At 42.6% G+C, this 27,922-nt stretch overlaps 1 protein-coding gene across 1 annotated transcript in view; it reads right to left on the bottom strand.

Annotated features, from left to right (window-relative positions):
* Positions 1 to 27,922, bottom strand: part of ZFHX3 (zinc finger homeobox 3) — a 735,572-nt gene that overhangs the window by 576,442 nt on the left and 131,208 nt on the right. Inside the window, exon 5 of the mRNA XM_064519879.1 lies at positions 641 to 772. The gene's annotated coding sequence lies outside the window, so the exon portion shown is untranslated. The remainder of the gene's footprint in view (positions 1 to 640; positions 773 to 27,922) is intronic.

The following is a 27,922-nucleotide window of genomic DNA, read 5'->3' as shown; positions in this document are numbered from 1 at the left end:
GGACCAGGCGCCCCCCCCCCCCCCCCCGGGCGGCTCGCGGGAGCCACCGCGCTTAATTCCCGGCGTTACTGTGTCACGCCCGTGCGGAGCTGAGCCGCGCCTCGCACCTCCGCCGGGCCCGGGGCCGCCGCCCGCCCGCACCGCCCGCACCGCCCGCACCGCCCGCGGGGGGAACCGGCACCGCCCGGCCCGGCAGCCCGCAAGGGCTCCGCGGGGGCTGCGCACACGCACGGGGATGCACACACACACGCACACATGCACACACACACACACACACACACTCGCACACACACTCGCGCACACACACACACACACACACACACACACACACACACACACACACACACACCCCCACTCGCACCCCGGCGGTCCCAGCGCCCCGCGCGCCCTGTCGAGGCTCCTCGGCGGCGGCGGCGGCGGCGGCGGCGCGCACACACGTGTCAGCAGCGCCCGCGGCCCCATTTGCATATTCACATGAGCGCCGGTCCCAGATTGCTTAAGCGGGGAAGAAGTTAAGGTGTCTTCTCCACCCACCTCCCCTCCCTGCTCCGCGAAGAAACAGCGATTTATAACCAAAAAGAGAGCGGGAGAGGCAGGGAGCGGGGGAAAGGGAAGAAAGGGTGAGATGGAACTGCCTTACCTCGGCTGGCTGGCTCGCCTCGCGCTCAAAAGGAATTCCCCGTGGTTCCTTTAGGATTTTTGAGACCCATCCTTCGGGGTTTTTAGTTTTCTCTTTCTCTCTCTTCCTCCTCCTCCTCTTTCTGTGTTGTGACTGGGTTTATAAAAAAAATAAAAAAGACAACTCCATGTTAAGCTAGCAGTCAGGGCATCATGAAGTCTAGGGCTACAGGGGGAGGGAAAAGAGGAGGGGAGGGTCACAGCTTAATGCCTTACAAAAGGCAACCAAAAGCCTGTATATTTTTTTTAATATCCTACACAAAATAGTGGCGTGCATTTACATGTAATGCACACACGCGCGCGGAGCAGCGTACATATCTCTAATTAGATTTTCGCCAAGAACTGTCAAGGTTCAGCCTATGACGCAAATAAACGCAATGGCATTCGAGCTAATGTGCAAACTCCGTCCTTAACCTGCCCGTTGCTCCCCGGCACACGCAGACCCCCGAGCAGCGCTAGGCTCTACCCGGCACACGCTGCTCTTTGCAAGGGTCGAGCCTCCAGGTTCAGCATTAACCACACGTTACGAGCCCGGGCTATTGCGCTGCGACATTAGTGCTATTTGAGGTGTATTTTCACACAGATTAATTTTAATATTTCACAGCTCTAACGACAGCAGGAAAAAGGAAAAGAAGGTCGGAAGGGGGTACGCGCTCGCCAGCCTCGCCGAGGCGGCACCTCCGTGCAGGGCCGCGGGCGGCCGCCAGCCCAGGCCCATTGTTCTGCCAGGACGCGGCTTTGTCAGCCAGCGCGACGCCGAGGAGCTGCCGCCGGCCCACGCCGGTCCTCCAACGAGCCGAAAGCTCTTGCATCAAACGCACCATCGCTGCCCGCGTTACGTCCCCACTTTAACCACCTTATATGAAATGTTTCTTGAAAATACGTGCTACATACATACGGTCACTTTTTTACAAACATGTCATTACCCTGAATGATTAAGGGCTTCGTTGCTTCCCAAGACAAGGTCTGAGATCGGAGTGCTGACTGGTAGCTAAACCCCACTGTACACATCCGAATGTGTTTTTAGTTAGAGGATCAGGAAATAAAACACACTTTAATAAACATTTTTAAATACAGAATATTCAGGAAGAGTCAAATTTGCTTTTGCAGTTGGCAAAACCAAATCCGCTCCTAAGCTGAAACATTGCAAGCCGTGTTTCATCCCAGAGTACGCTTTTATGGACAAGGTGCAAAGCCCTGAAATACGCGCCGTCCGTCAGAAAGGCGGGGATGTCAGATCGCGGGGCAGGGCAGCACGAAGAGCGCTGCCGTGGCACGGGGCTGCAGAAGCAGGCGCAGGCGCTGGGTTGCCTGGGCGTTTGCACGGCCGGTGCCCGTGAAGCTCCTGCCGCACGCGGGGCAGCGGGGGCCCCCGACCCCAGGGGCTGGGGGCGAGCGGAGGCGTGAGAGGGGTGAGCGCTCCTCCGGCGGCAAAGTTGTGCGGAGAGAAGGGAAAAGGGGGTCAGTGGTTACCAACTGGTTAAGCAAATGCCAAAACAAAGCATGTTTCTTTATTCTGAAGAGATCTTGCTTATAAAAAATCATTTCTCTGCCTTTCCTTCTCTTGTTCTCCTTCAAGGGAAGTGGGGAAAGGGGTCTTTTGTATTCACGCGTGGTCTCTGAAGGAAGAAAGGTGATTTTTAAGAGTCTGACCACCAAGAATGAGTTACTTGTCCTCCACCCAAAACTGATTTAAAAAAAAGAAAAATCTTTGACAAGACTCAAAGGCTTCCTGAAATAAAGAAGAAAGAAAAAACATCCAAAACATTAGACACAGAAACATTATATTTCAATATTATCATATGAATTAAATGTAATCCTTGAAGCGACTAGTCCCAGGGGTCACATATTAGGCCATTTTTTTCCCTTTTTTTTTTTATTTAATAGAGGTCATCCAGGCTGAAAAGCAGAACCCAAATGAAAAGCATCTTCAATGTGGTTATAACATGAGCTGCACGAGGTCAGGCAGTGTCTTGTATGGCCTCATAAAAAATACATAACCAGACAGCCTAATAGTATTTCTTTGCATTCATTTTTGGATGGGAACTGGCGGGTGGGGGAAGGGGAAGGCACGGGGCTGCTGGAGATAGGAACATATAAAAAATCCCACATGTATATTTCCATAATGTGCAGCTTCTAATACATTTCATTTAAGGGGAAGGAAAAAAAAGAACATTTATTTAAAAAGCTACTTCAACTAGGTTTTTTTTTTTTAAAAAAAAAAAAAAGAACAATCCTAAATATTATTTCTATTGCCTCTAAAACCAGAGGTAGCATTCTGGTGTTACCCTACATACACAGCTCATACACACACACACGCATTTATTTAGGATCGTCATGCTACAGTCATGCTTAATTGGAAGTGCAATCATGTTGGGCTTTCTTTCATTAAAAATTTTAATGCACTTTGTTATTTGTCCATACACAAACACAGCCTGATTAATTTGAATTATTTCTCTTCTGAAAAGAAATACAGATGAAAACCCTCAGTAACATGGTTTCTGCTTTAATTTGCTCTCATTTGGGAGGGGTTTGCTCAGCACAGAATTTATGCAGGCTGCAGAGATGTACTGGGTGGGAGAGAGAGGGCAAGAGAAAGGCACGGAATAAAAGCAAGAGAAGGAGGATAAATAAAAACAAACAACGCTAAAAACGCTGCGAGATAAGAGAATCGCTAAATATTGCCTCCCTTCCCCCTCCCGCCCAAATATCGCCTGGAGAGGAGTGACCCTGCTGCGGGAGCCGGAGCCGCAGAGGTGACCCGATGCTAACCAGCCTGTTAGAACTAATAAGGTGCGCTCCTAAGCCACCGCGCTGACACCGGGGCACCGCGGAAATAACTCTCCTTGTTATTGCCCATCCTCAGCTTGAAATTTACTACTCCTTTGCATTATTAAAGAGACAGCTTGCATCCACTCTGGGGGAGAGGAGCCGGCGAGGATAAATAACTGTGCATGATTTTTTTAATGTTATGTTTGTGCTCTCTGTAGTCTTTATATTAAGATTCCGAGCATTAAAGCATGCTGGGTTAATAGGTTGTTATTTATTATTTGAACTGTTTTCAAAAATAAAATCTAGTTTAGAAAAATAAGATTTTTTTTCCCCCATGGCAAATGGTCAGAAAATAGGAAATGCGTGAAACATCTTAAAGGAGGTCAGATTGTGTCCAATGGCAGGCCTTGTGGGACAAAAACCTTTCCCAAACATTATTCAGTAGCACTGCTTCTCATTTACATCACATGTTCAGCAGTTAAAGAAGAAGGGGGGAAAAAAAGAGGAAAAACAAAAAACCCCCATAGCAACCCATGGTGGATAACAGCAATTCCCGGATTGGAAACAGGAAGGACCTGCTGCAAAATGAGTCCATCTGTAAGGACTGTGTGAAAAGGGTGTCGAAATGTAGAATTATTTCGCAATCTGTGGGTTCTAATTAGATCTGTAAGTAACTGTGGGGAAAGGCAAAACTCAGAGACAGAAACAGGAGAAAAAAAAAAATCAGTATTCTGTCTCCTTAGCTCTTCCCACAAATCCACCTGCCCATTCCCCCAACAGCCCAGCTCCTCTCACCTGAGCTTACTTCCAAAAGAAACTCGGAAGAGACCGTGCAGGTCTTCCCAAGGGGCCGGCCCCTCTTTTGGGATGGCAGGTTTTGAGGACAGCATACCAACCGAAAACACTGCAATTTACATTTCACATGACAGATCAAATTTTATATAAAGGAGCTGAGCAATCTTTCAGACTATTTTGCCATCTCTGAATCAGTTTTTAATGTGCAGGCATTTTAAATGTTATCTTTGTAAGGGTGGGAGACTGTATATCAAACAAACTCTTAGGTCATGGTGCAACACCTGCAGCCACTGCTCACCAGCCCAATTCAGAATAGCAGGGAAGTAGCTATAATAATTAGAGCTCAAAAATTCTTAATTTGCAGCAGCAAACCAGCCGACTGCGCTTTCTACATTCTTACTCTACTTGGAGACATCATAGTGAACGGTCATAAATGATAAATAAAATCCTTAAGATAAATACAGAAGAAGATTTACCGGTTCACAGTGGACTGGCAGAACCAAGGTTGTTTCTGATGGACCAAGCAGCATTTGTTTGTTTGTTTCTTGTTGTTTTATTATCTGTGATTCCATCAAATTAGTTACCAAAGGGGTTTGAAAGAATTGTTAAAATGAGGGCCACAGCAAAGCTTTAGCTGTCCTAACCCAACCGTGTTTTCTGCAGGTCCAGAGACAACCCCTTCTTCTAACGGCTTATGTGGTCAGCGCAGCTGCTGGGAAGACCTGGGATGACAGGAGGAATCAATGCATAGCAACGTGACGACATGCATATAGCTGCCATAAGATACTGAAAGAGCATACTTGTATCAGTCCTGCACGCTCTGGGGCCAAACTGCAGATCTGACAGCAGGTATAATTTAAAACAAATACCTGAGCAGGCCAGAACAAAACCCCGTGGGGCAACGAAGGGCCTCCGTGGAGCTCAGGCCTGGGGACGGGCTAGGACGTGGTGCATTCCTCGACTCACGTGCCACGTGCCTGGGCGGCTGCCACACAGTATGGATTCATAGCACTCAGAACTAGGACCATGTATACCATCTAATGTTCATTCAACAGCCGGTAATATAGGAGCTGATCGAAGATGACCCAAAGCTTTGAAAGATGTATGTTGAGACCTGCTTCTCAGGGGAGATGCTGGAAACAGTCAGGTCATTGGAAATGCTTCACGTGTGCCTAAGATGATCCTCTGGAGCCACAGTCCAGCCACCCTTTGTACCGGCATTTAAAACTTCTCTTTAAAACAGCTATCACGAAACAAAACAAACCAGAGTAAATTTTTAGTATTGGTTTAAAAACTGAGTTTAAACAGGAAACGTTGACACCTATTTATGGCAACAAATTAGAAATAAAAAGTATTGCTTCAGAACAAAGGGATAACTGCCGGTCAAGACAGGAAGGTCAAATCCAAATTTTTGATAGTGTCAAATATAAACACGGAATTAAAATGGATGTCTGGACAAAAAGGCAAACCAGAAGCTACACTGACAACCCCCCCCCACCCCAGTTATTCCCTTTCTGGGATTCTAATTTTGTGAATCATCAAAAGCAGCGAAGTAAGTTCTACCTGCATCTTAACCTGCAGTTATTCATAACTGATGTGTACACACATATGTCCAAAGCATAAAGTTACTTTTTGCAAAAGACTTTGTTATATGGCTAGCCTTACCTACAGTGTTTTTGGCCATTTTTACATACATTCATACATATTTTTAATGAGGTATCCCTCCTGTTAGTAGTGATAATTGCAATAAAAGTGAATCTTCACATTTCTATTGGAATATACAAAAGTTTCAGAGTGAAATCAAAGGTGTGGAGGCTCAGGGCACTGTGTTAAGCAGCTCTTGGGCTCAGCCTTCAGGTGGTAAAGCTTAAGTAACGAGAGCATTAGAACCGTGATAACACTCTACTGGATTTTAAAATACCATTTTCAAAAATGATTGCCAAACTCTGATCTTAACAGCATGTTGACTTTTTTCAGCTCTACCAGCTGATCTCATAAAAAATATAATTTCTCCTTACAAACCCTGGCAAAGTTAGGCATCCAAAAAAGTGGTTTGATTTGAGGGTTTCTAATCCCCCATAGCTCTCATAGTGACACAGAACATCCTCTTGAAATGACATCAAAAGCATAGTTATAAAAACAAGAGACAAAATTATTTCCTACCTAATCAAATTATATCCGTTCCAAATCTCCCACATAAAACAGTGTTTTAAGTGTTTAACCTGCTTCACCTTTAATTCTATATCTCGTGTTTAAACTGACCATTTAAATGACTCTTGTCATTTTGGCTTTTCTAGATACCACATTTTATTAATCTAAAATCATCTTCTTCTGCCTTTCTGGTATCTAATAGACTTCAGAGTTACTGGTCATGAGACTGTATTGTCTGTATAACTTTTATAGTGTATTGGCAGACGGTGGAGAAGGTGCTGTTGGTAACTGCAATTGAATTCTGCTTAGGTTATGGATTACATTCAGACTAAAGCATGTTTTATCAAAATATTTCTAAATATATATAAATTATAATTCTCTAGACATGCCTATCTGCAGATCATAATCAAACAAACCATGGTACCAAAATACTGCATAGCAGATCCATACCAGAATACTCCATGGCCATCTTCAACGGGCAGCCACCGATGCACAAGGGTGGCAGTGAATGTGAGCAGCTATTAAAATCAGAAAGGGTTAGGGAAGTCCCTACGAAGTCGTAAGTGGCTCAAACAGATGAAAATGAAATGAAATGAACTAAAGACTAAAGATCTGGCAAGGCTGAGAGAGCTAAAGGCTGGAGACTAGTACCTCTCACCCAGGAAACAACAGCAGGCCAAGGGGAGGAGAGGAAAGCGGGGAAGCATGAAGCAGCTAGCGTGGTAATGCAGCATTCCAGTCCTGGCAGGACTTGTTTCCGTGCCTCAAAACCACTGTATATGCATATCATCGGCATCTAATATGCCTGTAGCTACTCTGCACCTGTACAATGTTTCTACTGTAATTCTGTGTTGTACTTACCTCTTCCAGTTCTGTAATTATAACAGCAACTGACAAACAGATAAAACTTCAAAAAAAAAAAAAAGCCTTCTGTAACTAACATATCTGTAACAAATATATGGGTATATTTTTAAGCCATTCTTCTGGGAATCAGAACATCAGATTTTACATAACAGGAGTCATTTGCTAAATTTACTAAGCAGTATCAGTGTCAATTATTAAAAAAGAGCTCACAAGGCTTTTAGCATCCAGAACTTAGTACCTAGATGTATGAAGCCTTTGTATGTGTCATAGAAAAAGTTACGAAGGGGGGTTGGATTTGTGTCTGTTCTTTCTTTTTACCACAGAACTGTCAGAGGAGAACCACCTCCTTACGGCTAAGGAAGCGGGCCTGGTCCATCCTCCAGGTGTGCCTCAGGCTGCCTCTCGAGCGATGGAAAGTTATTTAATGCTTCTGTAGGATGAGGACAGTAATTCACCTCTCCCATGACTCGTCTGTTTTAACTAGTCAAACTAGAACTCTGCAAGATAGGGAGTGAAATTTTAGCTCCTTTCAAACCAGTGAGTTTTGGCACCAACTTCAAGAAATGAAAATTGTAGGTTAAACAAGTTCAGGTGTCTGTATAGTGAAACACTGATCTTGGCTGTGGTCTCTAAATGCTCTTACAGTGCTAATAATAAAAACGTGGTGGCCTACCCACGACTACGCTGCAGCCACAGAAATGTAAGGTCTTTGTTTTCAAACAGCTGAGCGCTGCCAAAACCATCCATGGAGAAAAACGTACAAGAGGAGCTGCCCAGTGGTCCAGGTCTGGTAAAGATGGAAGTATAACCTCCTCTTCAGTGGCAATGAGAGGTACTCAATGATTTGTAGAAAACAAACAGAAGGAAAACAGAAATCACAACTGGGATTTCAACCCCCCAGAGAGTTAAAATCAGAAGAGAAAGCTGCAAAGAACAGAAGTCTAGATGTAGGACCCCCATAGGAAAACCACAGAGTAACTCTGGGAGGCAAAACAGGAAAGCATCAGGGGGGATTTAAGCATCTGATGGAGCAACCTGGTTAGGGAAATTAATCTTGTTTACAAGAGCCTCACACAGGCAGCCTGTTGAGTGCATTGCTGCATAGAATAGAGAAGCTCCTGGAGAAGACCTTGGTTTTCAAACAAAGGATGTGACTAATACGCTTTGGGGAAACTTTTGAAGACACACACCGAGGCAGGCTGCAACCCCAGGTCTGCAGCCTTTGCTGGTGCCTGGATCCGTGAGTTACCCTCGGGCTGCAGAGCAGGAGCGCAAGCCTGCACACAGCGTGCGGCGACTGAGCGTCTCCAAAACCTGGGTCACGCAGCTCCTCCCTGCCGATCCGTCTGGATTGCCTGCTAGAGGGCACTCCTGGCCACTTTATCCAGCTACGAATAAAGCTTCGGATCAAGACATCGAAGGCAGGTCTATTGTGAGGCTGCCATGGGCTTTGGAGTGAAGTACACACTCAGCCAGGAGAAAGGGAAGCTCAGGAGGAAAAAAAAGTGTCCGCTACGGCTGCCCAGGCATCAGAGTTTCCCGCGCTCGCTCTGTAATCGCAATCGCACCCACTCCAGGGTGACCTGCTCTCACGCGAGGAAGCCTAGAGATGGCTAAACAAACAGCCACATCGTCGGTAATAACAGCAGACGACGATATGGAGAAAGACATTTAAATTATGTAAGTGCCAAGACTTACTCCCTTTTAGGCCTTTTCAGGGAAGATTATTTCACAGTCTAAAAGACTTTGTTGTTAGGAAAAATTGAGTGATATTCAAATTTTTACTAAGGATCATCTTATATCTCTGAGCTGCCATGAGCATGAAAATCTGGTTTCTGGGCATTAAAAAAAAATCAAGCCCCATAAATGGGCAATTGTATGCAAAGTAATGGCAGATAAGCTTTCTTTTTTTTTTTTTTTTTGTCGCTTTGAAACTTTAGAATCACATATTCAACATTGCTGTTTAACAAAAATGGCGATCAGTATGTTCATCTTTCAAAGGCATTTTAAGATCCAAAATATTCTACATCAGCTACATCTTACTGCTATTTTCCTATTTTCATTAGGGATTTAGGTGTAGTTCTGTACCATGTACAGTACAGACTAACCCTGACTGGATTTTCAAAATCCTTTGCGAGTTGGGGGCTACATTAATAAAAACAAAGGCATGAACTAAAACACGCTCAGCTGTAACTCCCCAAATGATCTTAATATGGAATAAGAAAGTCTTTATTTTATTTATTTCAGTGGTTCTTAAAGTTAAGACCAAGAGACCGCTATCCACTCGCGGAATTTCTCTGAGTCACCTTGCATGACCACTTAGAACAGACTCATTCATAAATTTCACTGTTTAATGTAATTCTATAGACTACAATTTAGGAGCCAGTGGTTTAGTTTACAGTATTTTGAAGAAGTTAAACTAACCCCAAAAAGCCAGTTATTCCAGATGGAGCGATCCATCAGCAGACCTGCACTGGTCTGGAAGGTGTAACTTTCCTATGTAAACACAGCCCAAACAGCACAAGTCCTACTGAAACTCAATGGCACTTGTGTTCTTAAGTCACTTAGGTGCTTTTGAAAACCTGTGTTTCCATTTGTTCTTGCAACTTCTTTGAGGCTGTTGAAAGAAAAAAATTAAGAATAGTTGCATGACTATTTTTACCTTCTGACTATATTTGGCAGCACCCTACAGACGCGCATTGCAGTACCACCCAGAAGCACCAGCCAAAGCAGCAGCAAGCTGTTTTGTAAGCGGGAGTTTATAAAACCTGGAACAGGAGACCGCTTTTGCTCTGAAGAGTGTCTTAGAGTCTCATTTCCCAAGCCAAATATATCCACCATAAAAGTTAACCCCCAAAAAAGTTTTTTCCAACTGAAGCACCAGTGAGGAGGGTACTGCCGCAGGCCACAAACTGCCCCGTCCTTGTATCTATGTCAGTCAATGACCAGCAAGAAATTGCACTATTCAGTGTTTAGAACGTGGAACTGCGCAATTCAGCCTACTTCTTTCTGTCTAAAGCTTAGTTACAAATGTCCCCCGCCTCCTACCTCCTCCCAATCTAGCGCTTTTATATATATGTACACATATATAAACACACACACATATATATATATAAAAATATATATCAGATAGGAAAGAAACATAAAATGTGAAAGGGGAAACAAGAAGAGCATTTTAAGAACAGATAGTCAATTGAGTGTTATCTGCAGCTCCTGTGCTTGTATCTTAAGCACAAAAACCATTCCTTTTAAGCAGCAGCTAACTTGTATAGGTGCTACTTGACAAGTCTCATGCACTACTAAATAGATGTTCTTACAAACTAGATGATTATTCTGGAACTGTAAACCCAGAAGGGTGCTGGCACGGTGTCTTTAAAGAAAAATACAAAATACACGCATACCACATGCATCCTACTGCATAGTTTATATTTAACCTAAAAAGCCATGGCATATGGTGAAGAGCATTTTTATATAAAGACATGGAAAATGTATACAAGAAAAAATATTCTCAAAAATAATGTGGTTAGATACAGTAAAAAAACTAATATATTTTTTTAAAAAGCCTACTGTACAACTGAATTATAGACCATTTAAAACTGAACTGTCCTTTCCAGATGGTGGGAGATAGTCGTGTAACTTCTGCAACATCCACTTCCATCACAGAGCTCAGTCTTAGCAAACTTTTTTTTTTTTTTTTAATGTTCTGAATGGACTAGAGTAACCAAAAAGATTTTTATAAAAGGATACTCTGTGTGAAAATGACTGCGTAAAGAAGTATTAAATACAAGTGTGCAGATCTTTAAACATTAAATCAAATAAGATTATGCTCGTTTTCCATACATTTGATTTTTTTAAATGTCCAAGGAAACGAAGAGCCTGCTGAATAAGAATTTCCTATCAGGGGCAAATATTTTATGCTCTTCAAATTTAAATAGAATTAACACAGCTCAGCTGCACTTTGGTGAACTTCCGTTTGTGTAAAACCAAGAACTACAAACAACCCAAATTTGTTGTACTGCTGTGCTGCAGGACTCCCAACAATAAATCCCGCCTGGCTCTTGACTGTACTGTCTAAATATGGCATAGGGGACTCAGAGGTAGAAGGAGTAAGCTTGTAGGAAGAACTACTCAACTGTCTCGGGCTAATTATAGATGTAACCTGATGAGTTTAATTCTTCTGAATTAAAAATATCAGCTGGTTTTCAGTGAAAATGAACATTTTGCCGGGTGAACTGAACTCATCTCTCATTCAATCAATCATAAACCACGTTTGCATTTCTGACTCCAGCACAGTACCATTTTCTTTAGAATTCTCAGCAAAGTTTTGGAGGGGATTAGCATGACTGTCTATTATTTTTCTCCTTTATATACTTAACTAAACTGACTTTACAGGGGTCAAAACCAGCTGGAATCTCAAATAAGATTTTTAAGGGAAATATGATTTGAAATTATACTTTTAATATATTTTGTTTTCTATTTCTGCATTTTATTCTAAATTCATATTTGAAATTCTATATCTATCTTTAGAATAAATAATCTGAATTGGCTTCTTTGATACTATATTTACATTTTAAAATATTTTATATCGGTTACTTAAGATTCAAAATACTCCTTCTCTCCTCCTGGACTGTAAGACCTTACTTATACAAATGTTTTAAAGGACCAAGGAATAAGAACTTTACAACTTCTACTTCACTGAATCAGAACAGAAACAATTCAGAGATTTTAAATCAATTCATTATTAAAATATCAGAGCTATGAGCACACATCTGGCATCTCAGAAAGAACAACTTTAGCAAACATGCGCTCTAGCAAGCATAGGTATTACTCTGAAAGCAACTGAAGACCAATTTGCTTTATTCTTTCTCCTGGTGCATGGTTAAATTATTAGCATATGTAAGGTGAAAGAGTAAACCAAATACAAGCTTTAGTATCTTTGACAAAACGTATTTTCTAATTAATTTGTCATGAAAAGCAGAAAAGGTTAGCAAGAGCCAAACTTTACTTTATATTTTAAAGAATCACTTGCCATGCCTTCATCAAAAGTCACATAATGGATTTTTTTCATCATCATTTATTGTTTCTATTTTGACAACCTACAGAAAAGAAAAAAAACTCCTGGGTATACACTGTTTGTTTCTGCTAATGGTAATAACACATTCTAAGAGTTGCTTTATGCGGAGACCGGCTAGTTATCACCCCTTTTTCTTTTATTCTATTAAACAAATCCTGTGATTCAGTAGAAGGCTATTCCTATCAACCAAAATATTAACTTATTTGTTGTTTCCTTTGTTAGTTTTATACTCCTCTTTCCTGCTTTAACTTTGGAATAGGCTGTTCAGCTACAAAAGGAGACTAAGTTTTCAGTTACTCAGGGAACTGAAAGGAAAAACTATATGATTTTAGCACCAAATAATTCACATCTGGAAATCTGAAGCAAAGGCCTCAAGAACTTTCACCTTAGATTTAAAATGATTATGCAGATCGCAGTTCCAAAGTACATGTATGCAGGATTTCCCAAAGCTACAAAAATTATTAAAAAAAAAAAACTTATCAGAAGAAAGCATTTAACAGGAAATCAACAACAACAAAAAAAAAAAAAACCACAGGAGAAATGTATTAGATGGCCAAAAAGACAATTCAGCAACGAAGAGAGATGACAACTTTGGCTAAAAGCCATCCTGGTTCATTAGCAAAATAAAGGCCGCAATTAAAATAGAAAACCAAAATGACAAACGGAAACAAGGGAAATAGATCACAATTAAAATAAACAAGAAGCTGTAGGCAGTAGAAGGTGGCTAAGGACACCTAAAGACAGAGAAACATGGCTGCAGAGCTATGTTGAAAAGAGGAGTTTTTGGAAGTGTGATAGAAACCCCAGAAATCCTCGCGCTCCTGTGAGGCTGTCACGAGACAAGGAGGGTAAAGCTGAAAACGTAACGTGGAAAACACAGTAACCTTCACAGTTCTTATTTCAAAAGAAGGATTTTGACATAAACTTAGCAAAGAAGAAAAATGAAGCACTTAAAGGTTTATTAGTAAAGAACTGAAGGAAAATTGAACAACGATCGAGAACAGCTAGGTTCTGCTGATGTAGCGGCTCCAGGGGACAGCGGCACGGCGGACGCTCCTTCCGCAGCTCAGGGAGGCCTGGGCACGTCCTGACACCACAGCTACGCTTAACTTCTGGCAGTATTCAAAAGCAGATGCAAGGAGTAGCACAGTAAGAAGAAGTCAGTAACAATATTGAGATTAAGTTAGGAAAGGTAATATGGGGGTCAACTTACTTTACCAGCTGCGAGGGGCACATATAGGATCAGTGAAAGTTGGTGTGGCTTCGAGGAATGGATCTTATCAGCCGAGGATGGTTCTTTGGGGAGGTAAGCGTATCCGGCAAAGGGGACTTTTGCTACTTTCTCTGACTTAGGGAGAACAACATGCAGTATCAGAAAAGTGCAAGTTAAACAGAGGGAGAACTGATCATAAAGCTAATCACTCGGTGGAAAACCGCCATCACTGGGGACAGTGCGCAGGAGCCCTGCAGGATTGGTGCTAGACCCAACATCATGCAACATCATCAGGACTCCTGAAGTAAACTAGTAATAATAATATCCCTGCTGATAAAGATGACACAAAGTGCCAGAGCAGTGAATAAACAATGAGGACAGACAGAGCAATTTGGATCATTTGCTAAACTGAACCCATTCAAACAAATGTGAAGTTATACATCTTGAAATAAAGAATATAAACCAAATTTACATAGGAGGGGATTATATCCTGGGAGTACTGACCCCAAACCATTTACAGGGAAAGGTCAAAAAAACCTAAACTTGATCTCCCACTGAGCTGCTGCCGTGAAGGGACTAATGGTATCCTTGGATATAGGAGCAGGAGGACAATGAATCAAAAGGCTTTTACCTCCGTATACAGCACTGATGAGCCTGATGCTAGAGTGCTGCACACCACTCTTGATGTTTATATTGAAAACATGAATAACTGGGAAGAGGACGAGAAGAGCTCCCAAATTATTCCAGGTTTTAAGAAAATGCCTCATAGCAAATGCGGTAAGGAGCTGAATCTGTCTAATTTATCAAAATTAGGCTCAAAGATGACTTGATTACAGTGAATAAATACCTTCATGGAAGAATATTCCAGACGCAAACGTGTCCCCAACCTTAGCGAAAGGCAAAACGATGATCCACTAGTGAGAGGCTCAAGTCAGACAAATTTGAGTGAGAATCCGAGCACACATTTCTTACCACGAGGGTGATTAATCTCTGGAAAATATTAGGGAAGAAGGGGTGGATTCTCCATGTTTTAATATTTTTAATCCCAAATGTGATGCCTTTCTTGAGGAGAAGCCTCAATGAGATTGCAGTTTTTGGCTAGAAAAATCAGTAATTGAGAAAAACCTCAGCTGACAGAGGACATCAGGCCAGAGATCCCTCCGACCTTAAATTCTGTGAAAATAAGAGCAACCCCCTTCCCAAACCCTACGAGCCATCTCATCAAGTCGAGAACAGCTTCTATAACGACCACACTCTTTTACTCGGGGTGCTTCTTTTCACTGTGCTTGCGTGGCAAAAAAGTACCCGAACTCGTATTTTCATACAATGGTATGCTTACATGCTCTTCGAAAGACAACCTAAGACTTTTAAAATGTTTGTTTTGAAGTACAATTTACAGCAAGGATTTGGGCCGAAACTGCATCAGCACACTGCGCAGGGGATAAAAGCCCCAGTGGGGAAAAAAGCAATAAAAATATCATGGTAATATCCCTAACTCAGTAATCAGTTCTCTCTGCGATAGAACGGGTTTCAGGGGAAGAAAACAAGTTTCCCTGACGTGAGGGCAGGCTGCATGCCAGCCCCGGCTAGAAAAACAAGGCAACAAAACATGCAACGCCAGCTCATTACGGTTCTGTGTTTTGTTAAGAAAACACCCCTCAGTACCTACGTTATCATTCCTAGGGGTTCTCACCGGCTTCGGTACGAAGCCCCAGCAACGGGATTACACCTCCAACAACGTGCTGATGTGACCCGCAGCGTTCCCGTTCCCGCTCCGCGCCCGAGCCCCGTGGCCCCAGCGCAGCAGGACGCCCTTCGCGTGGCACCGGCACGTGCCGTCTTCCCGGGTCCGGCTCGGGGGGACACGGGGCGCTGGCTCCACTCGGTAAAACGCACACGAACCGCACTGCAACGGTGGAGAGCTCCTGTCACCAAGCAGCTTTTTCATGTGCTGTACCTTAAAAAAACATGACTGAAAACCCAGATTTGAATTCATTTTCATCCTTATCAGCTATGTAAAAAATAGAAAAAAGAGCATAGCTTAGGATCTTTGTGCTCGCAGACATCTCATAGGTTGGGTAGGGATGCAGGCTATTAATATATCTTGAAATATCTCTTTTTAAATGAAAAAAAAAAAGTAAGAGGCTTTAAAAAACAGATTTTACTGTCCCAATGAAAGCATGACAGCAACAATTTGTAATTTTCTGCTGTCCAGTTCTCTTAATCTTTCTCCCCCTCTCCCTCGCTGCGCGTCCCTCCTCTCCCTCTCCCCCCACATCCATCCTCCATTTCCTGATACCTCCTCATCATGCTGGTTCCTGCCTGATATAAAATGGTGGCGTGCGAGAGAAAGAAAGGAAGAAAGGGAGGAAGAAAGGCGTTATGATTGGGAGGGCAGGAGAAAGAGAAAGATTGAGAGAGACAGAGAGAATGTCAAAGCTCAAGTCTGGCATTTGCCTATTTAAATTCAATCATGCAGCCCTAGCAGGGCTGGAAATGGATGGCCTGCGTTATGAATTTCTGATCAGACGGCTGATAGGTTATGAGCGGGGACGTAATCCCATTGAGAAAGCCTTTTTTCCCAAGCAAGGGCAAGCAATAACTGCCCTTCAGAGATGGCTCTTTGCTTTGCCCTTTTTATAATTTTTTCCTTTTCTTTAAAAAAAAGTCCAAATAAGCATTTTTATGATGATAAATGTGTAATAATGATTCATTCTGCCTGCATCTGAAATGGGATATGCCTTTGCAAATCAGACATGCGCTCAAAATAAACTGCCATATTTTTTCTTTTTTAAACCTAATTAGAATTCTCCCCTTCTCTCAGCTCATTTTGTACCAACACTGGTGATCTAAAAAGAAAGTGAAAGGAATGAACACATGCATTGAGACTGGTATTTTTAATACCCTGCAGGGTTTTTAACATTTTATAGTTTGCCTTTTTTAACATTATGTGTTTACATAAAAAGATACAAAAAAATTTTTTCTTCAAATGGCAAGAACTACCGACATACAGTAGGGGCAAACCAGAAATTATTGTAAAAGTCGACGTTTTCTTACTTCTACCAATATGATATCATTCGCTGTTACTTCATGTTATAGGGAATTAATTTAAGAAGTTGGGAACGCTGGAAGAGTGACAGTAGCCACGTAAATTCAGCGATCAAGGGGAGCACTTACAGCACTGGGCTGGTGTCGTACACCGGAAACCTCAGTGATGCTCTATAACTTTTGTAATGTTAAAAAGTTTAAAGAGCAAATTTGTTGTTTTCAAGTTAAGCATATTATCAACCTTGCACCATGTGCTGAAACAACACCCATCCCAATTTACGAGCACCGGAAACGGTCACAGGGGAGGAGGACATCACCCCAGGACTGCATTAAAATAGGGACGATGCCCGAGACGGCAGAGGCTTCTGCAAATAACCAAAAGGGAAAAAAGGTCTGTAGGCTTAGGGGGAAGAGCGAGAGGGGCAGAGGAGCACCTCGATTTTGGTGCTAAGCCGAAATCTGGTCTTGGTGCTGCACCCCTAACCTATTTAAAACAGCAGGAATAATCAGTGAAATATTTTTGTGTGTGTGAGTACTTTGGAAAAGTAACTGCTGGAGATCATAGCTGTTCTCACCATCAGGCATCACCATCTGATGGGGGAAAAACTGAATTACCTACATTCGCATCGTGTTTGATTGCAACAGAAGCTCAGGAAGGCTACAAAGCCTAGAGCTAAATCTGTATCAGCTCAGGAACGTGCACTACCTGTTAGGAGCTCGCGCGCTTCACCGGGTTTGCCGCGAGGCCTTGCAGCTGGCCCCCTTTTCCAGCGGCTGGCGTCAGGAGGCGTATGGATGAAGCGATAGACTGGGGGAGAAAACCCCTCCGTACCCCTTTGGAAAGACAAGCTATGAGCTATTAGATACCAGACACAGCAGCAACTACCCGCGTCTGTGTTGTTCGCACATGGGTCTTGTCTGAAGCAGCACTTTTCCATTTATACACATGTATTTCAGTGCCTGCACAATTTTTAGAAAACATGGTAAAAACATGAGCAACTATTATGTCTCTTTTGAAATAAGAGATATGCTGTAATTCGAGAACATTCTGGTGTCTTACATGAATCCGTAAGAAAAGTCTCAGTTAGGTGAGGATGTGGCAAAGCCTATGGTCGCAGATTATCACCTCCGCAGCCGGTACCACGTCTCCAGACAGACTGGGGCTGCAGAACCGCTGCGCGCAATCTTTGATCTTAATTTCCCGCTTCATTCACGTTTTTCCCTAGTAGCGTACTTCCCTACAACAAGTCACCGTAAGTGAGGAAAGGGAATTTTTTCAATTGCCCAGTTGCTCCCAAACGAGCACTGACTGCAGTCAGACTGGGCAGATTTTAGGCAGGGCTGTGCGGTGCCGTTGCCACATTATCCATAGCACAGTCACCACTAATAGAATACCCCAGGCAAGCCAGGAGGAACATGAGACATATTGCATACCACATTGCTACATTTCCTCTTTAATTTAAGCCAAAGGTGGCTATTAAAATAAAACAAAATATGCTGTCTATTGTTTCAAGTGGTGCCGTGACTGCCTTGGAAATAGAGGTGGAAATCGAAACCCAGACTGTGAGCTCTCTATGGCACTCCTACAAGTTCATCGAGACTTGCTGGATCCATTCCCAGCCGTGGCTTTTGCTTTGCTAAAGTTGTGATGTGCCAGAATACCTCAAGACGAGTGAGCACCTAAGGCTACCGGTGTCTTAAAGGAGATCAAAGGTTGCAAGCGGGGCTCTGTAAAATTCAAATCCTCAGCTTGTGGAAAGCGTGATACCAAACAGACTCTCTGGTGAACGCTAATTTAGCAGCCACCTTCCATCAGTCAGGATGTTAAGCTAATTTTATTCTTACAAATGCAACTACTTCAGACCAGCAAGGGTATCAAAAAAGTAGAAGCATTTCACATTATTCCTCATTTCTCTCAAATCCTGGATCATCACATTGAGGAAAAAAAAGAAAAAGAGAAAAGAAAAGAGGGGGGAGCAAAAAGGGAGCCTCTCAAACACTCTCTGCCAAAGTGCCACCTCCCTCCTGCTGCCACCGAGAGGCTGTCCAGCCGGTGACCCAGGTGCCACCTCCTCTCTCTGCCCTGCACTGCCACTGCAGAGAGCCCGGCAGCCCTCATGCAGCCTGGGAGGGCACAACGGTCCCGTTCTGAAGATGCTATGACATCTCCATACAAAATAGCATTTTTTCTCCCTCTTTTAATATATTAAATTGTGTTAAATTGCCTGGGTCTCCAAAGCTTTATGCACAAAGGGAAAACTGAAAAAAAAGTCATTTTCTACCCTTCTGACAACATGTCATAACTGCAAATATTTTCAAAAATTCACACACATGAAATAAGGTTCCCATGAAACTCCCACGCTGCAAATGTCTTACATATTTTTTCCGAGGAACAGAAAAAACCTGATGAACCAAACAGTTTGCTAGCTTCACTTGTTCCAAATGGTTAATTTTGCTCAGTATCCTATCTCACCAAAATGTGCAAGAAACATCACAGCTGATAATTATGAAATAACCTGGCCACAGGGGAGTTCCCTCCCCGTTACCATTGGTTAGGGATTGTCTTATGTCCTGGAGCAGTAGAATTTTGATTATTTAATTGAAATTATATATATACATTAGCATGGATGTTCTTGTTAGTCATAAAATAAAATATCTAATATTTTCAATCTCTTTGCATCAGCATCTTGTGGCAATGAATCCAAGGGATAACAGTACCTTGTGCAAAAACATCATTGTTTAAATTTGCCACCTTTCAGTGTCACCGATTGGATTCTTGCCCTAGAAGGAAGGGGAGGGGAGAGAAGCAAGTAACTGCCTATTTACCTTCTTTATCTCTTATTATTTTTTATGCAGAATAAAAGATTTGCTTTAACTGAGGTAGAAAAGTATTGTTAATTATCCAGGATATCACTTTTTTTTTTTTCAATTTAAGTTTCTAAAAAACTATCTTCCATTACCAGATCTTAAAGCCAAGTGTTGATATTCTCCTTTTCTGGTGCCTTAATTTACTGGACTTGTCATTTCTAAATGACCACGTGAAATACCAGAAAGAATTTCTTAATTATCTATGTTCCAATCTAATACTTGGGTTCCTAAAGTGGTTATTACTAATATTGCCACTTATATTTACAATAATCTGCTATATGCATTTACTAGGCAAATCAAAAATAGAGGTTAGCTAGAGATCCTAGAAGTAAACCTACTACAATAAAGCATCTTCTTGTAAAAAGCTTTTAGTTGTTTCTTATCATTAAATTTAAGCTGATTTTTCCTGGTGTTCACTTCTGCAGTTAACAACATTTTTTTTATATCGCAATCCTATAATTACATTAACAAAAAACTTAATTTTCCACATTTCTCACACAGTATTACCAATATTACCGCATAACTGGTATATTAACCAGTAAAACTGCAGATTAAGTCAATTTATCTTCCACTGATAGGGCCTGAATTTGTAATTTGGATGATTTTAAAGTTTTCTGTGTTTTTTTTTTAAACTATCAGCAAGCTTGTTTTTCCCAGTATAATAGTAAAACACACCTAGGAGTCATTTTAATATTCTAATCACCTTATAGCACTTATTATTTGTTTCTTGAAAGACAGCAAAAACCAGAAGCCAGTTCCAGTGAAAGCACACCAAAGTGTCCAGCCTTAGGCACAAGGATGCTCCAGGGAAAGGTGCAACGCTCCCATACTGAGGAGCACGTAGCGGGAAGGCAGCACCTCTGCCAGCAAGCTCAATCGCAGGAACCGAGCAGAAGGTACCGGATGCCGCAGCGTCTGCGGAGCGCCTCTTCCAGCCCTGCCTGCGCACACCGCAACACCCGCAGCCTCCGGCGGGCTCCAGCCCGCAGGGCAAAAGATCCGGAGATTTAGTGACTACGGAGCGCACAAGAGGCCAGGGCCAGAAGTATCCGGGGAACTGTCCGGTAACGGTGCCCAAAGGATTGGAGCAGATGGACTGCTTGCCTCGAATCTGAACACCTGACCTGGTTTTACGCGTGTGCTTGTGTTGGTCTATTATTTCTTTTTAAAATGCACATGACAATAAGTTACAGAATTTTTCAAGTTACATCATTTTGCCCATTTTACTTGCAGCTAAACTGCTAAGGAAGGGGCAGGAAAAAGTGCGTGAGCATCAGTCTCTCAAACTGGCTCTGATGCCCCAGGATTCAGCACCCGCAGCTCCGTCCCTCGTATTGCTGGGCGCAAGAGTGCGACTCACCTCATCTTCAGCGCTTCCGAGCACCGGAGGAGAGGGACGACACAAACCCGGGGTAAAATGAACAGAATTTCAATAATACTTTTAGCAGTGAAAAACATATCTTTGGAATATTAGATTTATGCAGTGGGAAAGAACCATCAAAAATGTTCCATTACGAAATATAAAGGCTTACTGAACTAGTGAAGCACAACAGAAACACTCAGTGATAAAGGACATCACAGCCCTTTATAAACTGAGCCGGTGGTTTCCCAAATTTAATATGCATGAACAGTGCATGTGAGTCCTCTTAAATCCAAGTACCAAACCCTGCCTGTTTAATAAATCTCACCAGTACTCCACTATTAGACAGGGGATTAAAACTAATCTATCAATCCCAAAACCAAGCACAGAGTGGATTAAAATGCAAAACACATGAGAGTATGAAGATGCTTAATGCTAAATAACAAACATTTCAATCACAGAAATCATTTTTATCTTCTTGTTTATGCTAAGTAGATACTATTAGGCTTAATATCTGTATTAACACAAGTGGGGGAAGAAACAGTTTTAAGGAGACCTAAATACTTGAATGCTACTGTTTTGCTTGCAAGCAGAAACTCTCTTACTGAAAGTGAGTACACCATGGCATCTAAAATAATTGTTTACTCTTTGAGGCCAGCTCAGTGGTGCTTGACCTTTTTATATTTCTTTAACCCAGAGCAGTACACCCATAGGGTCTTAAGACAGACAGATCAAATCAAGTAATCTAGACCTAAAACTCAAACCTATTATTTGCATCATAGTATCTAAATATCACATTACCACCAACATCTGTGATGTCACAAGTGTTCTTCTCATATACTAACGTTCAGTTTGTCAACGAACAGCAAAATTAAAAAATAAAAAAGCTCATCCCACCATGGTATAAATATAGTAAGCAAAAATCGAGAGAACTGTGGAGCTGTGTTTGCCTATCTGAAACTGGGGAATGACATAGCATAATTCACCCAATGATTCCAATTCACTTTATCATTGCCATCCTAAATTCATAAAAGTAGGATATTCCTTACTCCATATCATATATGAGCTGCACTGTTATACACTACCTGCTTTTGTGCATCCGCCCTGCAGAAATAAGGGGTTGAGAGCATTACACTGAGGTGTTGTAACAGAAGATGTGCTATATGTTACTCTAACTGCTTAAAAATCTTCAATGCTGAGAAATACCAAGTGTTTGACTGAATTCAGATGCAGCTGATAGTTTCCAAAACCAACAGAACTGGACTTTATTCCTCAGTATCTGAGCAAAAACTACCCATTGTGTCAAATCATATGATTATTCATTGATATGAAAAACCATCCACTGCGGATTTGTTTGAGGTCACCATCACACTCATTTCACTTGTAGGCATATCAGGTTTTGAACTGATGTCTGCAGATGTGAAAGCTGGTGCATTAACCCAGTGGTATTATCACCAGCAGAATGCATAATGAAGAGTGAGAGAGGCTGGTTTGTGTACGAGCATGGATAATGTCACAAAAGTTCATGCTATCTAGCTAGAGAGAAATTTGGGGACAGAGAAGAAAAAGGAAAAACCAAAAAGCCACCAAACCCCTGCATAACATTAATTTATGATGGTATTTATTTGCCTGTGGGGTTTTGCTTTTGGTGTGGCAAGAGGCTATTGTGCTATTTCAGCTGAAAAATACAGTGAAGTTGCACTATTCTTGTTTATCTTTGCCTTGGTAGGTAGAATTTTTTTTCTGAAGTGTCATCATTCACCAGTTACTGAAGTTCTTCTACAACAGTATATATCCTTAATGGAAAGCATGAAATAAAGATAGAAGCATACTATTTTTTTCTGAGAGTTGAGACGGTTAAATAACAGATTTATGCTATCCTAATCTCTTAATTTTAACAGAAGTCACAAATTCAGGCAAGAAAAAGGGAAGAGAGCAGCAGTTTGATAGTTTCTACACAAATTGAAAACATTGGTATTTTATTTCACAATAAAGTAACACACACAAAATAGCGAGCATACCCTCTCATCTCATCTGCCTGACAGTTATGTTGCATATTTGACTACAGCTCAATTTTTACAGGCAATGCTGAGAACAATGGCAAGTATCTGTGTAATCCTAACACAAAGCCAAAGCATACCATTTACATATATTGACAAACTAGCACAAAAAAGCGTGACCTTCTAATTTCCCAAATGAAGGAATATAAACAAACAGCTCTAATCCAAATTTCCCTCTTCCATAAGAAACCTGCTCTGCCTCTCACCTGGGCTCAGGTGTTGCCTACAAGGGGAAGGATGACAAGGGTGTGTCCACTACCCCATCTCCAGATACACCCCAAGCTTTAGTTCTGGCTCTTCCACCCAATTTGTGATGGATCTTGCTTCCCTGCTTCTTGAGTATGGCTCCCAAAATGCCCAGAATGGTTCATTCATGTTATTTAAAGGCATTTTCATTTTCTCCACTCAGCACCAAAGATGCCAAGAGTGAGGTGATAAGTCAATATCATTACAAGTAAACAGCTCATTGTTGTTATCAAAAGCTGTGCAAAATAAATTAATGACATTATCATCAGTAATTGTGGAAGCACTCATTAAAATGCCATTTAGAGAGAGGAAATACCTTTGACAATGGTAAAATATCTGGAAAAAATTAGACCATGGCAGCATCAGGCTCAAGGAGGAAACCAGTGAGCAGGAGGGGACTAGCAGTGAAAGGAAAAACTGGTACAATCACTTTGGAGTGCAGAAATTATTTGAATTTATATAACAGCCCTGAATAAACTGGAGTTATCTAAAGCTTCATTCGGCTTCTTCCAGCCCGTTGCCGGGGTAAGCTAGGGCAGTAGCTGTGGCTGTTATTTTCCCCTTCTAGTAACACTTCTCAGAGAAAAACCTTGCGTCTGGAGAGCTACCAAATGCCACCCAAACAACTGAGGCAGATACGCCCATCTGCAAACCAGGTCCAGTGCAGAGGCTTTAACTTACTCTAAGAAGAGAGAAAAAGTCTGTAGCATAAGTACCTGTGTCTGTTACAGAGTCATATACCTCTTTTAGCCTCTAATTTTCCATCTTTATGTTTCCTACGCATTAGTGCGGTATTGTATGAGGCTGGACAGACGTTTCACAGCATTTGACCCCAAGCTGCTTTGGCACTGGCTGCAGTCTGTGTGTTTCGGTACCACCGTCATTAAAACACGCCGTCATTCTGTAGGGCTCAGGTGACGCAGAGCGGCTCACCCCAGACGACAGCCCCACGCCCCGGCCACGGCCGCTTCGAACAAAGGGGGCTAACGGGACCCTGCTCTGTTGTTCGGAGGATCAGAGAGGGTGGAAGTGTGGAGAGGTTTATAAGATTAATTCTTATCTCTCTGGGCAGTGGGTCAAGTCAGAACCGTCAGTCAACTAACTCTATGGATAATCTCCCTTTATTACTTTCAATCAAACTAAGTGTCTGCAATCGGCAGCACGGTTACTAATTTATTGAAAGAAATTACTTGTAGAGCTTGATTATATAATAGACAAAATATAAAATAGTCTGGGTAAGCATCCATTAAGTTTTAACGTATCCTATTGCATAGCAAAGCTTCTTCAACCCAGCTGCATTAGCACCAGGCAGCTGTTCAGCCGAGTGAAAATTTAAAGAAAGAAGTGGACATTATGCTTGTCCACTTCCTAATTAAAAAAGAGGAAAAAAATATGATTAGGGCTGTATTTGGTATCAAATCTAAAAATTTGCTGTTTGCAAATATTTAACAAATCCATTTTGTTAAAAATCAAATTTCTACTGTATTCTCGTTAATGGAATTCTACTGCAGCCCTGGACAAAACAATGTAAAGCTGCCTGGATTGTGGAAATCATTCTCCTCCAGTGATGGATAATATAGCATGAGGTTTTGCTTGGTTTGATTAATTTCAGAATATTGCAGAGAAGCTGCATAATCCCTAAGATAGCACAGAAAAGAAGGAAGACATGATGAAGTAGGATAAAAGCGCGTAGTAATGAAGCACAGACTGTTTCATATATTACAGAAAGCTCACAAACTAATGTTATTTTGGCAAGTAGCAACCACAATAAGGGGCAACACTGGAATGCACTTTTGCTTATGCAATTATATTATATGATCTGAGCATTTTGTTTTTGAAAACAAAAACTGCTAAACGATTCCATGACTATGAGTGGAGACAGAGCAGAAATAGAAAATGCACATTTGCTTTTCTCAGCTCACAACAGCCATTATTTATACAAGTACTGAATATGGAAAAGGCTCTGACAAATTTACAGTGGTGTTTGGATGGATGAGGATGACGAATGATAGATGAAGGAGACAGAGGATTCCCTTATTAAAGCATCAAATCTTTCCCTAAATATCAAACAGGCATCTTAGCCTCGATTGCTCTACCTCATACCAGAAATTACACAAACCAAGCAAATTTTGCTCCTTGATAAAAAGAAGACATTTGTCTTCCAGTAAACACAGTTAATTTGCACTACATAGCTTTTTTTATTCTGAGCATTGTGCCTCTTTGAAATATTTATTTATAACACAAAGACAAACGTGATACCACTAAAACACACCTAAATGAATTCCACTGCAAATTCAGTAATCGGCATAATTACAGAATTGCTCTGTGTGGACGTCTGGTGAAACAACTCCAGTGCTGAAGTCCACAGCATACTGGCCGAGCGCCCTCCGTCAGCAGAGCAGAGCGCTAAGGCAGAGCTCGTGCGTCGCCCGGGGCGCAGCGCGCTGCAGCCACGTCCGCGCGGCGTCGGGCCGCGGAGCCGGCAGCCCCGTCTAGCGGAGCCGGGCGCATCGCTGCAAGGCGCCGGGAGGCAGCAGCGGCCGCGCCGGCCTCGAGGGCTTCACCGCGGACTAAACGGGGGATAAAAACAAACAAAACGAAACAAAACCCTGCGCCTTGCAGCCCGGGGTGGTTTTGCTTCCTGTGTTGCCTTTACTAGGAGCTCAGCCCTGTGTGCTTTCCTCTCTCAAATCTCTTCTTCCGCGTGAGCATTTAATAAACTCGCACCAGGCTGATCATATGAAAATGAATGTGATGTCGCACATCTGGGGCTACAATTCTGCTGCAGGCCTTTCTAAGGAAGGAAAGGTAAGCAGCAAGGATCCGGTCTTAGCCAGCACCATCAGGAGCTGGAAAACAAGAACGGATGAAAGTGTGAACTGGGAACTGATTGCCAGCTGCAGCCTGGTGCATTTGCAAGTCTCCTCCAGATTAAAAAAAATGTTTCTTTATATTGCCCTGCTGATTATATCTGAGACAGAAGGACGCAAAACAGAACTAGGATCTCCTTGGCCAGCCAGGAGAGCTCTCCAGTCATTCCCAACAGCACTGGGTCCACGTGTCCCAAAGCACACACATGCGGGAGGGGGTGGGAAAGCCCCCAGTACGGAGCCACTCACACCCGCCCTGGGATGGGGCTCGGTCCCCCCCCGGCTTCCCGCACCTTTCCCGGGGTGGGACCTGGCCCCCCAGGCTGCCGTGGAGGCAGGCAGGGATCTAAGCCACTGCGGACCCCCAGCAAAACCCACCTCCGTTCCAGGGTAGGATTTGGGGGAATAATACAGCGGGTGCTGCAGCCACGAGCTGCCCTCCTGCCCGGCTCCGCGGCTGCCCTCACAACACCTGCACGTCAGAGGTGCGCAGGATCCCGCGTTTGCCCCTCTCCCACCCGTTCGCGTGCTGCCGACACGGTGCAGGATGAAGGTCTGTAGGATTCGCTATGTAATTTAGTGTCATGAAGGGTCCCTTTATGAAAGGGGCCTAAAACATAAATCCGCATTAATAGTTCTTTGACTGTGTCACTTGATCTGGTGTACGATTTGCAATAAAATAAATTTGCAGATAGGCAAAGAAGCTAATGAAGCTTCAGTCAGTTTATAAATCTGCCAGATACTTCTAAACCAAGACAAACTAAGAGCAAAGATGATTTGCCTGGTGGTGCCATGAGAATTGAACATGCAATGGTGGAACAATTAAAAACAATAATACCTGAAATTCCTTTGATGCATTAAAAAGGACAGAGGCAGGTCCAATCTAGCCAACATGCTATAACAGGTTTATATTAGCTAACAGACAACTGATGGAAAATAATAGTAGAAAATATTTTAATTCCAGAAAATAACTTAAAAGGAGTTTTTAGCAGATCTACAGAAAGGGTTTTATTGCCAAGCTTCAGTTCTGTAGATGAATCATTTTAGTTCCAAAATATTTCATCCAAAGAAGCAGGGACTTATGCAAAGTCCCTGTTATTACAAGTTACACTTTCCTTTACATCAGAACATGCTATATGCAACTTCTACTGTTTTAAATTAAGCATGATAAGGCAACAGAGAGCTGCAAAGCAACCAGCAAATTTCAACCTATCCCTTTATTGCCTTAAAACCTACCATTTTCCCTTTCAAAGGGCACATACGAGGCAAAAAAACAAGCTGAACATGTCTCTGTTGCAATGAAAAGAACCAAATCAAGTCAAGCAAACAAAGCGCAATCCTAACAGGGGTGCTCAAGAGTTCTCCGGAGAAATCGGTGCCGCTTTTAGAAACTGAGAAAGCCACTGACTTCCCTTGTCCCCATCATTAATGGTGATAACTATGTACATCTGCGGCAGCTAAAACTGAGGGCAGGATGAGAAGAAAACACAGTGTTGGAGTTTCTCTCTTTTTATGGTTTGCTCCCGAGTACAGACGAGTGCAACTTGTTAACCGTACGGAGGGCGAGCAAGCGGGCAGAGGAGCCATGTGAACGGCGACCCTCGTCCCTCCCGCTCACCTCCCGCCGCAGCTCGGGAGCTGCCGCGGGGCGCAGAGGTGGGGCTGGGTGCTCATTCTGCGCCGCATGCTAGACCTAGCACCTACCTACCGCCACCGGGATTTTGACTGTGGGCGCTGGACAAGGTGACACAGGTTGTCTCTCTAGGTCCTCTATTCCTGTGGTCGGAACCTGCCTTAACAGCATTCCCCAAGTCATACAGAGGGTGGAAAACAACAGCGACCATGACAAAGCGTGATTGATACATGGGCTTTCCTGCCTCATGCAAGAAACAAAATGCTGCTCTCAGACACAAGAAGAGATGT

This window comes from Dromaius novaehollandiae, chromosome 13 (assembly GCF_036370855.1).
Source record: "Dromaius novaehollandiae isolate bDroNov1 chromosome 13, bDroNov1.hap1, whole genome shotgun sequence".
Lineage (NCBI taxonomy): Eukaryota > Metazoa > Chordata > Aves > Casuariiformes > Dromaiidae > Dromaius > Dromaius novaehollandiae.
The sequence above is the reverse complement of the archived record's forward strand: the minus strand, read 5'-3'. Positions and strand labels throughout refer to the sequence as shown.